The 12815-nt window shown below is 41.3% G+C and overlaps 3 non-coding genes across 3 annotated transcripts; all 3 read right to left on the reverse strand.

Annotated features, from left to right (window-relative positions):
- Positions 1–1190: 1190 nt before the first annotated feature.
- Positions 1191–1276, reverse strand: TRNAY-GUA (transfer RNA tyrosine (anticodon GUA)). The gene is given in 2 exon segments: positions 1191–1226; positions 1240–1276. It is a non-coding gene; the product is annotated as a tRNA-Tyr (tRNA).
- Positions 1277–3772: 2496 nt separating this feature from the next.
- On the reverse strand, positions 3773–3858 carry TRNAY-GUA (transfer RNA tyrosine (anticodon GUA)). The gene is given in 2 exon segments: positions 3773–3808; positions 3822–3858. It is a non-coding gene; the product is annotated as a tRNA-Tyr (tRNA).
- Positions 3859–8894: 5036 nt separating this feature from the next.
- On the reverse strand, positions 8895–8980 carry TRNAY-GUA (transfer RNA tyrosine (anticodon GUA)). The gene is given in 2 exon segments: positions 8895–8930; positions 8944–8980. It is a non-coding gene; the product is annotated as a tRNA-Tyr (tRNA).
- Between the last annotated feature and the right edge of the window lie 3835 nt (positions 8981–12815).

Consider the following 12815-nt stretch of genomic DNA (forward strand, 5'->3'; position numbering starts at 1 on the left):
CTAGCAAACTCAATACGAGCTTCCACTTCAACCGTCGACTTGTAAACATCTCTTGCAATTCGTGCAAAATACTACAAATTTGGCTTGTGAGGTTCCTGAATTGAGTAAAAGCACATCAGTTCCCAATTAAAAAAATGACCCCCTCCGCAGTCTCGCGCATGTTACTGACCACCATACTAAGGGGGAAAAGTTGAAAGGCGGCACCTCACAGGCCATCTCCTCAGAGTATTCAGCCGCGTTGGGCCTTGACAATATTTTAATATCTTGGATGGTGTATAGTGTTCTCTCATTTCCCTTGAGAAATCAAGATTGTCAAGGGGATTCTGCTGTTTTGCCAGTTCATAGCAAGAGATGGGGATCCAAAACACCTCACAGGAAACCAATGAAGATTCGTGTTGGACAGAAAAATAACGTGGTCACAGCCTCAAAGCAAAAGGCATCTATTTTCAGTGATGAAATATAATATAATTATAAATTGTCTGTTATTTTACTTTCCAAGTATTTTACTTTCCAAGTATTCAATAAAATGTGCATTTGGCAAAAGTCCTTCGAGCCGGATTTGAACCAGTGCCCTAAAGATGCCTGTTTTACCACTACAGTCCTCGGCTCTACCAACTGAGCTATCGAAGGCTTGGCAAATCAACCTCTAGCAAGCTCAATACGAGCTTCCACTTCAACCGTCGACATTCAAACATCTCTTGCAATTCGTGCAAAATACTACAAATTTGGCTTGTGAGGTTCCCGAATTGAGTAAAAGCACATCAGTTCACAATTAAAAAAATGACCCCCTCCGCAGTCTCCCGCATGTTACTGACCACCATACAAAGGAGGAAAAGTTGAAAGGCGGCGCCTCACAGGCCATCTCCTCAGAGTATTCATCAGTGTTCGGCCGTGACAATATTTTAATATCTTGGATGGTGTATAGTGTTCTCCCATTTCCCTTGAGAAATCAAGATTGTCAAGGGGATTCTGCTGTTTTGTCAGTTCATAGCAAGAGATGGGGATCCAAAATACCTCACAGGAAACCAACGAAGATTGGTGTCGGACAGAAAAATAACGTGGCCACAGCCTCAAAGCAAAAGGCATCTATTTTCAGTGATGAAATATAATATAATTATAAATTGTCTGTTATTTTACTTTCCAAGTATTTTACTTTCCAAGTATTCAATAAAATGTGCATTTGGCAAAAGTCCTTCGAGCCGGATTTGAACCAGCGACCTAAGGATGCCTGTTTTACCACTACAGTCCTCCGCTCTACCAACTGAGCTATCGAAGGCTTGGCAAATCATTCTCTAGCAAACTCAATACGAGCTTCCACTTCAACCGTCGACTTGTAAACATCTCTTGCAATTCGTGCAAAATACTACAAATTTGGCTTGTGAGGTTCCCGAATTGAGTAAAAGCACATCAGTTCCCAATTAAAAAAATGACCCCCTCCGCAGTCTCCCGCATGTTACTGACCACCATACTAAGGGGGAAAAGTTGAAAGGCGGCACCTCACAGGCCATCTCCTCAGAGTATTCAGCCGCGTTGGGCCTTGACAATATTTTAATATCTTGGATGGTGTATAGTGTTCTCTCATTTCCCTTGAGAAATCAAGATTGTCAAGGGGATTCTGCTGTTTTGCCAGTTCATAGCAAGAGATGGGGATCCAAAACACCTCACAGGAAACCAATGAAGATTCGTGTTGGACAGAAAAATAACGTGGTCACAGCCTCAAAGCAAAAGGCATCTATTTTCAGTGATGAAATATAATATAATTATAAATTGTCTGTTATTTTACTTTCCAAGTATTTTACTTTCCAAGTATTCAATAAAATGTGCATTTGGCAAAAGTCCTTCGAGCCGGATTTGAACCAGTGACCTAAAGATGCCTGTTTTACCACTACAGTCCTCGGCTCTACCAACTGAGCTATCGAAGGCTTGGCAAATCAACCTCTAGCAAGCTCAATACGAGCTTCCACTTCAACCGTCGACATTCAAACATCTCTTGCAATTCGTGCAAAATACTACAAATTTGGCTTGTGAGGTTCCCGAATTGAGTAAAAGCACATCAGTTCACAATTAAAAAAATGACCCCCTCCGCAGTCTCCCGCATGTTACTGACCACCATACAAAGGAGGAAAAGTTGAAAGGCGGCGCCTCACAGGCCATCTCCTCAGAGTATTCATCAGTGTTCGGCCTTGACAATATTTTAATATCTTGGATGGTGTATAGTGTTCTCCCATTTCCCTTGAGAAATCAAGATTGTCAAGGGGATTCTGCTGTTTTGTCAGTTCATAGCAAGAGATGGGGATCCAAAATACCTCACAGGAAACCAACGAAGATTGGTGTCGGACAGAAAAATAACGTGGCCACAGCCTCAAAGCAAAAGGCATCTATTTTCAGTGATGAAATATAATATAATTATAAATTGTCTGTTATTTTACTTTCCAAGTATTTTACTTTCCAAGTATTCAATAAAATGTGCATTTGGCAAAAGTCCTTCGAGCCGGATTTGAACCAGCGACCTAAGGATGCCTGTTTTACCACTACAGTCTTCCGCTCTACCAACTGAGCTATCGAAGGCTTGGCAAATCAACTCTAGCAAACTCAATACGAGCTTCCACTTCAACCGTCGACTTGTAAACATCTCTTGCAATTCGTGCAAAATACTACAAATTTGGCTTGTGAGGTTCCCGAATTGAGTAAAAGCACATCAGTTCCCAATTAAAAAAGTGACCCCCTCCGCAGTCTCCCGCATGTTACTGACCACCATACTAAGGGGGAAAAGTTGAAAGGCGGCACCTCACTGGCCATCTCCTCAGAGTATTCAGCCGCGTTGGGCCTTGACAATATTTTAATATCTTGGATGGTGTATAGTGTTCTCTCATTTCCCTTGAGAAATCAAGATTGTCAAGGGGATTCTGCTGTTTTGCCAGTTCATAGCAAGAGATGGGGATCCAAAACACCTCACAGGAAACCAATGAAGATTCGTGTTGGACAGAAAAATAACGTGGTCACAGCCTCAAGCAAAAGGCATCTATTTTCAGTGATGAAATATAATATAATTATAAATTGTCTGTTATTTTACTTTCCAAGTATTTTACTTTCCAAGTATTCAATAAAATGTGCATTTGGCAAAAGTCCTTCGAGCCAGATTTGAACCAGCGACCTAAGGATGCCTGTTTTACCACTACAGTCCTCCGCTCTACCAACTGCGCTATCGAAGGCTTGGCAAATCAGTCTCTAGCAAGCTCAATACGAGCTTCCACTTCAACCGTCGACATTCAAACATCTCTTGCAATTCGTGCAAAATACTACAAATTTGGCTTGTGAGGTTCCCGAATTGAGTAAAAGCACATCAGTTCACAATTAAAAAAATGACCCCCTCCGCAGTCTCCCGCATGTTACTGACCACCATACAAAGGAGGAAAAGTTGAAAGGCGGCGCCTCACAGGCCATCTCCTCAGAGTATTCATCAGTATTCGGCCTTGACAATATTTTAGTATCTTGGATGGTGTATAGTGTTCTCCCATTTCCCTTGAGAAATCAAGATTGTCAAGGGGATTCTGCTGTTTTGTCAGTTCATAGCAAGAGATGGGGATCCAAAATACCTCACAGGAAACCAACGAAGATTGGTGTCGGACAGAAAAATAACATGGCCACAGCCTCAAAGCAAAAGGCATCTATTTTCAGTGATGAAATATAATATAATTATAAATTGTCTGTTATTTTACTTTCCAAGTATTTTACTTTCCAAGTATTCAATAAAATGTGCATTTGGCAAAAGTCCTTCGAGCCGGATTTGAACCAGCGACCTAAGGATGCCTGTTTTACCACTACAGTCCTCTGCTCTACCAACTGAGCTATCGAAGGCTTGGCAAATCATTCTCTAGCAAACTCAATACGAGCTTCCACTTCAACCGTCGACTTGTAAACATCTCTTGTAATTCGTGCAAAATACTACAAATTTGGCTTGTGAGGTTCCCGAATTGAGTAAAAGCATATCAGTTCCCAATTAAAAAAATGACCCCCTCCGCAGTCTCCCGCATGTTACTGACCACCATACTAAGGGGGAAAAGTTGAAAGGCGCGCCTCACAGGCCATCTCCTCAGAGTATTCAGCCGTGTTGAGCCTTGACAATATTTTAATATCTTGGATGGTGTATAGTGTTCTCTCATTTTCCTTGAGAAATCAAGATTGTCAAGGGGATTCTGCTGTTTTGCCAGTTCATAGCAAGAGATGGGGATCAAAAAAACACCTCACAGGAAACCAAAGAAGATTGGTGTTGGACAGAAAAATAACGTGGCCACAGCCTCAAAGCAAAAGGCATCTATTTTCAGTGATGAAATATAATATAATTATAAATTGTCTGTTATTTTACTTTCCAAGTATTTAATAAAATGTGCATTTGGCAAAAGTCCTTCGAGCCGGATTTGAACCAGCGACCTAAGGATGCCTGTTTTACCACTACAGTCCTCCGCTCTACCAAGTGAGCTATCGAAGGCTTGACAAATCGTTTTCTAGCAAACTCAATACGAGCTTTCACTTCAACCGTCGACTTGTAAACATCTCTTGCAATTCGTGCAAAATACTACAAATTTGGCTTGTGACGTTCCCGAATTGAGTAAAAGCATATCAGTTCCCAATTAAAAAAATGACCCCCTCCGCAGTCTCCTGCATGTTACTGACCACCATACTAAGGGGGAAAAGTTGAAAGGCGGCGCCTCACAGGCCATCTCCTCAGAGTATTCAGCCGTGTTGGGCCTTGACAATATTTTAATATCTTGGATGGTGTATACTGTTCTCTCATTTCCCTTGAGAAATCAAGATTGTCAAGGGGATTCTGCTGTTTTGCCAGTTCATAGCAAGAGATGGGGATCTGAATCACCTCACAGGAAACCAATGAAGATTGGTGTTGGACAGAAACATAACGTGGCCACAGCCTCAAAGCAAAAGGCATCTATTTTCAGTGATGAAATATAATATAATTATAAATTGTCTGTTATTTTATTTTCCAAGTATTTTACTTTCCAAGTATTCAATAAAATGTGCATTTGGCAAAAGTCCTTCGAGCCGGATTTGAACCAGTGCCCTAAAGATGCCTGTTTTACCACTACAGTCCTCAGCTCTACCAACTGAGCTATCGAAGGCTTGGGAAATCAACCTCTAGCAAGCTCAATATGAGCTTCCACTTCAACCGTCGACATTCAAACATCTCTTGCAATTCGTGCAAAATACTACAAATTTGGCTTGTGAGGTTCCCGAATTGAATAAAAGCACATCAGTTCACAATTAAAAAAATGACCCCCTCCGCAGTCTCCCGCATGTTACTGACCACCATACAAAGGAGGAAAAGTTGAAAGGCGGCGCCTCACAGGCCATCTCCTCAGAGTATTCATCAGTGTTCGGCCTTGACAATATTTTAATATCTTGGATGGTGTATAGTGTTCTCCCATTTCCCTTGAGAAATCAAGATTGTCAAGGGGATTCTGCTGTTTTGTCAGTTCATAGCAAGAGATGGGGATCCAAAATACCTCACAGGAAACCAACGAAGATTGGTGTCGGACAGAAAAATAACGTGGCCACAGCCTCAAAGCAAAAGGCATCTATTTTCAGTGATGAAATATAATATAATTATAAATTGTCTGTTATTTTACTTTCCAAGTATTTTACTTTCCAAGTATTCAATAAAATGTGCATTTGGCAAAAGTCCTTCGAGCCGGATTTGAACCAGCGACCTAAGGATGCCTGTTTTACCACTACAGTCCTCCGCTCTACCAACTGAGCTATCAAATGCTTGGCAAATCATTCTCTAGCAAACTCAATACGAGCTTCCACTTCAACCGTCGACTTGTAAACATCTCTTGCAATTCGTGCAAAATACTACAAATTTGGCTTGTGAGGTTCCCGAATTGAGTAAAAGCACATCAGTTCCCAATTAAAAAAATGACCCCCTCCGCAGTCTCCCGCATGTTACTGACCACCATACTAAGGGGGAAAAGTTGAAAGGCGGCGCCTCACAGGCCATCTCCTCAGAGTATTCAGCTGTGTTGGGCCTTGACAATATTTTAATATCTTGGATGGTGTATAGTGTTCTCTCATTTCCCTTGAGAAATCAAGATTGTCAAGGGGATTCTGCTGTTTTGCCAGTTCATAGCAAGAGATGGGGATCCAAAACACCTCACATGAAACCAATGAAGATTCGTGTTGGACAGAAACATAACGTGGCCACAGCCTCAAAGCAACAGGCATCTATTTTCAGTGATGAAATATAATATAATTATAAATTGTCTGTTATTTTACTTTCCAAGTATTTTACTTTCCAAGTATTTAATAAAATTTGCATTTGGCAAAAGTCCTTCGAGCCGGATTTGAAACAGCGACCTAAGGATGCCTGTTGTATTACTACAGTCCTCCGCTCTACCAACTGAGCTATCGAAGGCTTGGCAAATCATTCTCTAGCAAACTCAATACGAGCTTCCACTTCAACCGTCGACTTGTAAACATCTCTTGCAATTCGTGCAAAATACTACAAATTTGGCTTGTGAGGTTCCCGAATTGAGTAAAAGCACATCAGTTCCCAATTAAAAAAATGACCCCCTCCGCAGTCTCCCGCATGTTACTGACCACCATACTAAGGGGGAAAAGTTGAAAGGCGGCACCTCACAGGCCATCTCCTCAGAGTATTCAGCCGCGTTGGGCCTTGACAATATTTTAATATCTTGGATGGTGTATAGTGTTCTCTCATTTCCCTTGAGAAATCAAGATTGTCAAGGGGATTCTGCTGTTTTGCCAGTTCATAGCAAGAGATGGGGATCCAAAATACCTCACAGGAAACCAACGAAGATTGGTGTCGGACAGAAAAATAACATGGCCACAGCCTCAAAGCAAAAGGCATCTATTTTCAGTGATGAAATATAATATAATTATAAATTGTCTGTTATTTTACTTTCCAAGTATTTTACTTTCCAAGTATTCAATAAAATGTGCATTTGGCAAAAGTCCTTCGAGCCGGATTTGAACCAGCGACCTAAGGATGCCTGTTTTACCACTACAGTCCTCGGCTCTACCAACTGAGCTATCGAAGGCTTGGCAAATCATTCTCTAGCAAACTCAATACGAGCTTCCACTTCAACCGTCGACTTGTAAACATCTCTTGTAATTCGTGCAAAATACTACAAATTTGGCTTGTGAGGTTCCCGAATTGAGTAAAAGCATATCAGTTCCCAATTAAAAAAATGACCCCCTCCGCAGTCTCCCGCATGTTACTGACCACCATACTAAGGGGGAAAAGTTGAAAGGCGCGCCTCACAGGCCATCTCCTCAGAGTATTCAGCCGTGTTGAGCCTTGACAATATTTTAATATCTTGGATGGTGTATAGTGTTCTCTCATTTTCCTTGAGAAATCAAGATTGTCAAGGGGATTCTGCTGTTTTGCCAGTTCATAGCAAGAGATGGGGATCAAAAAAACACCTCACAGGAAACCAAAGAAGATTGGTGTTGGACAGAAAAATAACGTGGCCACAGCCTCAAAGCAAAAGGCATCTATTTTCAGTGATGAAATATAATATAATTATAAATTGTCTGTTATTTTACTTTCCAAGTATTTAATAAAATGTGCATTTGGCAAAAGTCCTTCGAGCCAGATTTGAACCAGCGACCTAAGGATGCCTGTTTTACCACTACAGTCCTCCGCTCTACCAAGTGAGCTATCGAAGGCTTGACAAATCGTTTTCTAGCAAACTCAATACGAGCTTTCACTTCAACCGTCGACTTGTAAACATCTCTTGCAATTCGTGCAAAATACTACAAATTTGGCTTGTGACGTTCCCGAATTGAGTAAAAGCATATCAGTTCCCAATTAAAAAAATGACCCCCTCCGCAGTCTCCTGCATGTTACTGACCACCATACTAAGGGGGAAAAGTTGAAAGGCGGCGCCTCACAGGCCATCTCCTCAGAGTATTCAGCCGTGTTGGGCCTTGACAATATTTTAATATCTTGGATGGTGTATACTGTTCTCTCATTTCCCTTGAGAAATCAAGATTGTCAAGGGGATTCTGCTGTTTTGCCAGTTCATAGCAAGAGATGGGGATCTGAATCACCTCACAGGAAACCAATGAAGATTGGTGTTGGACAGAAACATAACGTGGCCACAGCCTCAAAGCAAAAGGCATCTATTTTCAGTGATGAAATATAATATAATTATAAATTGTCTGTTATTTTATTTTCCAAGTATTTTACTTTCCAAGTATTCAATAAAATTTGCATTTGGCAAAAGTCCTTCGAGCCGGATTTGAACCAGCGACCTAAGGATGCCTGTTTTACCACTACAGTCCTCCGCTCTACCAACTGAGCTATCGATGGCTTGGCAAATCATTCTCTAGCAAACTCAATACGAGCTTCCACTTCAACCGTCGACTTGTAAACATCTCTTGCAATTCGTGCAAAATACTACAAATTTGGCTTGTGAGGTTCCCGAATTGAGTAAAAGCACATCAGTTCCCAATTAAAAAAATGACCCCCTCCTCAGTCTCCCACATGTTAATGACCACCATACTAAGGAGGAAAAGTTGAAAGGCGGCGCCTCACAGGCCTTCTCCTCAGAGTATTCATCAGTGTTCGGCCTTGACAATATTTTAATATCTTGGATGGTGTATGGTGTTCTCCCATTTCCCTTGAGAAATCAAGATTGTCAAGGGGATTCTGCTGTTTTGTCAGTTCATAGCAAGAGATGGGGATCCAAAACACCTCACAGGAAACCAACGAAGATTGGTGTCGGACAGAAAAATAACGTGGCCACAGCCTCAAAGCAAAAGGCATCTATTTTCAGTGATGAAATATAATATAATTATAAATTGTCTGTTATTTTACTTTCCAAGTATTCAATAAAATGTGCATTTGGCAAGAGTCCTTCGAGCCGGATTTGAACCAGCAACCTAAGGATGCCTGTTTTACCACTACAGTCCTCCGCTCTACCAACTGAGCTATCGAAGGCTTTGCAAATCAACTCTAGCAAACTCAATACGAGCTTCCACTTCAACCGTCGACTTGTAAACATCTCTTGCAATTCGTGCAAAATACTACAAATTTGGCTTGTGAGGTTCCTGAATTGAGTAAAAGCACATCAGTTTCCAATTAAAAAAATGACCCCCTCCGCAGTCTCGCGCATGTTACTGACCACCATACTAAGGGGGAAAAGTTGAAAGGCGGCACCTCACAGGCCATCTCCTCAGAGTATTCAGCCGCGTTGGGCCTTGACAATATTTTAATATCTTGGATGGTGTATAGTGTTCTCTCATTTCCCTTGAGAAATCAAGATTGTCAAGGGGATTCTGCTGTTTTGCCAGTTCATAGCAAGAGATGGGGATCCAAAACACCTCACAGGAAACCAATGAAGATTCGTGTTGGACAGAAAAATAACGTGGTCACAGCCTCAAAGCAAAAGGCATCTATTTTCAGTGATGAAATATAATATAATTATAAATTGTCTGTTATTTTACTTTCCAAGTATTTTACTTTCCAAGTATTCAATAAAATGTGCATTTGGCAAAAGTCCTTCGAGCCGGATTTGAACCAGTGCCCTAAAGATGCCTGTTTTACCACTACAGTCCTCAGCTCTACCAACTGAGCTATCGAAGGCTTGGCAAATCAACCTCTAGCAAGCTCAATACGAGCTTCCACTTCAACCGTCGACATTCAAACATCTCTTGCAATTCGTGCAAAATACTACAAATTTGGCTTGTGAGGTTCCCGAATTGAGTAAAAGCACATCAGTTCACAATTAAAAAAATGACCCCCTCCGCAGTCTCCCGCATGTTACTGACCACCATACAAAGGAGGAAAAGTTGAAAGGCGGCGCCTCACAGGCCATCTCCTCAGAGTATTCATCAGTGTTCGGCCTTGACAATATTTTAATATCTTGGATGGTGTATAGTGTTCTCCCATTTCCCTTGAGAAATCAAGATTGTCAAGGGGATTCTGCTGTTTTGTCAGTTCATAGCAAGAGATGGGGATCCAAAATACCTCACAGGAAACCAACGAAGATTGGTGTCGGACAGAAAAATAACGTGGCCACAGCCTCAAAGCAAAAGGCATCTATTTTCAGTGATGAAATATAATATAATTATAAATTGTCTGTTATTTTACTTTCCAAGTATTTTACTTTCCAAGTATTCAATAAAATGTGCATTTGGCAAAAGTCCTTCGAGCCGGATTTGAACCAGCGACCTAAGGATGCCTGTTTTACCACTACAGTCCTCCGCTCTACCAACTGAGCTATCAAATGCTTGGCAAATCATTCTCTAGCAAACTCAATACGAGCTTCCACTTCAACCGTCGACTTGTAAACATCTCTTGCAATTCGTGCAAAATACTACAAATTTGGCTTGTGAGGTTCCCGAATTGAGTAAAAGCACATCAGTTCCCAATTAAAAAAATGACCCCCTCCGCAGTCTCCCGCATGTTACTGACCACCATACTAAGGGGGAAAAGTTGAAAGGCGGCGCCTCACAGGCCATCTCCTCAGAGTATTCAGCTGTGTTGGGCCTTGACAATATTTTAATATCTTGGATGGTGTATAGTGTTCTCTCATTTCCCTTGAGAAATCAAGATTGTCAAGGGGATTCTGCTGTTTTGCCAGTTCATAGCAAGAGATGGGGATCCAAAACACCTCACATGAAACCAATGAAGATTCGTGTTGGACAGAAACATAACGTGGCCACAGCCTCAAAGCAACAGGCATCTATTTTCAGTGATGAAATATAATATAATTATAAATTGTCTGTTATTTTACTTTCCAAGTATTTTACTTTCCAAGTATTTAATAAAATTTGCATTTGGCAAAAGTCCTTCGAGCCGGATTTGAAACAGCGACCTAAGGATGCCTGTTGTATTACTACAGTCCTCCGCTCTACCAACTGAGCTATCGAAGGCTTGGCAAATCATTCTCTAGCAAACTCAATACGAGCTTCCACTTCAACCGTCGACTTGTAAACATCTCTTGCAATTCGTGCAAAATACTACAAATTTGGCTTGTGAGGTTCCCGAATTGAGTAAAAGCACATCAGTTCCCAATTAAAAAAATGACCCCCTCCGCAGTCTCCCGCATGTTACTGACCACCATACTAAGGGGGAAAAGTTGAAAGGCGGCACCTCACAGGCCATCTCCTCAGAGTATTCAGCCGCGTTGGGCCTTGACAATATTTTAATATCTTGGATGGTGTATAGTGTTCTCTCATTTCCCTTGAGAAATCAAGATTGTCAAGGGGATTCTGCTGTTTTGCCAGTTCATAGCAAGAGATGGGGATCCAAAACACCTCACAGGAAACCAATGAAGATTCGTGTTGGACAGAAAAATAACGTGGTCACAGCCTCAAAGCAAAAGGCATCTATTTTCAGTGATGAAATATAATATAATTATAAATTGTCTGTTATTTTACTTTCCAAGTATTTTACTTTCCAAGTATTCAATAAAATGTGCATTTGGCAAAAGTCCTTCGAGCCGGATTTGAACCAGTGACCTAAAGATGCCTGTTTTACCACTACAGTCCTCGGCTCTACCAACTGAGCTATCGAAGGCTTGGCAAATCAACCTCTAGCAAGCTCAATACGAGCTTCCACTTCAACCGTCGACATTCAAACATCTCTTGCAATTCGTGCAAAATACTACAAATTTGGCTTGTGAGGTTCCCAAATTGAGTAAAAGCACATCAGTTCACAATTAAAAAAATGACCCCCTCCGCAGTCTCCCGCATGTTACTGACCACCATACAAAGGAGGAAAAGTTGAAAGGCGGCGCCTCACAGGCCATCTCCTCAGAGTATTCATCAGTGTTCGGCCTTGACAATATTTTAATATCTTGGATGGTGTATAGTGTTCTCCCATTTCCCTTGAGAAATCAAGATTGTCAAGGGGATTCTGCTGTTTTGTCAGTTCATAGCAAGAGATGGGGATCCAAAATACCTCACAGGAAACCAACGAAGATTGGTGTCGGACAGAAAAATAACGTGGCCACAGCCTCAAAGCAAAAGGCATCTATTTTCAGTGATGAAATATAATATAATTATAAATTGTCTGTTATTTTACTTTCCAAGTATTTTACTTTCCAAGTATTCAATAAAATGTGCATTTGGCAAAAGTCCTTCGAGCCGGATTTGAACCAGCGACCTAAGGATGCCTGTTTTACCACTACAGTCCTCCGCTCTACCAACTGAGCTATCAAATGCTTGGCAAATCATTCTCTAGCAAACTCAATACGAGCTTCCACTTCAACCGTCGACTTGTAAACATCTCTTGCAATTCGTGCAAAATACTACAAATTTGGCTTGTGAGGTTCCCGAATTGAGTAAAAGCACATCAGTTCCCAATTAAAAAAATGACCCCCTCCGCAGTCTCCCGCATGTTACTGACCACCATACTAAGGGGGAAAAGTTGAAAGGCGGCGCCTCACAGGCCATCTCCTCAGAGTATTCAGCTGTGTTGGGCCTTGACAATATTTTAATATCTTGGATGGTGTATAGTGTTCTCTCATTTCCCTTGAGAAATCAAGATTGTCAAGGGGATTCTGCTGTTTTGCCAGTTCATAGCAAGAGATGGGGATCCAAAACACCTCACATGAAACCAATGAAGATTCGTGTTGGACAGAAACATAACGTGGCCACAGCCTCAAAGCAACAGGCATCTATTTTCAGTGATGAAATATAATATAATTATAAATTGTCTGTTATTTTACTTTCCAAGTATTTTACTTTCCAAGTATTTAATAAAATTTGCATTTGGCAAAAGTCCTTCGAGCCGGATTTGAAACAGCGACCTAAGGATGCCTGTTGTA

The sequence above is a fragment of the Ambystoma mexicanum genome, chromosome 1p (assembly GCF_040938575.1).
Source record: "Ambystoma mexicanum isolate Mex_15411 chromosome 1p, UKY_AmexF1_1, whole genome shotgun sequence".
NCBI classification, from domain to species: domain Eukaryota; kingdom Metazoa; phylum Chordata; class Amphibia; order Caudata; family Ambystomatidae; genus Ambystoma; species Ambystoma mexicanum.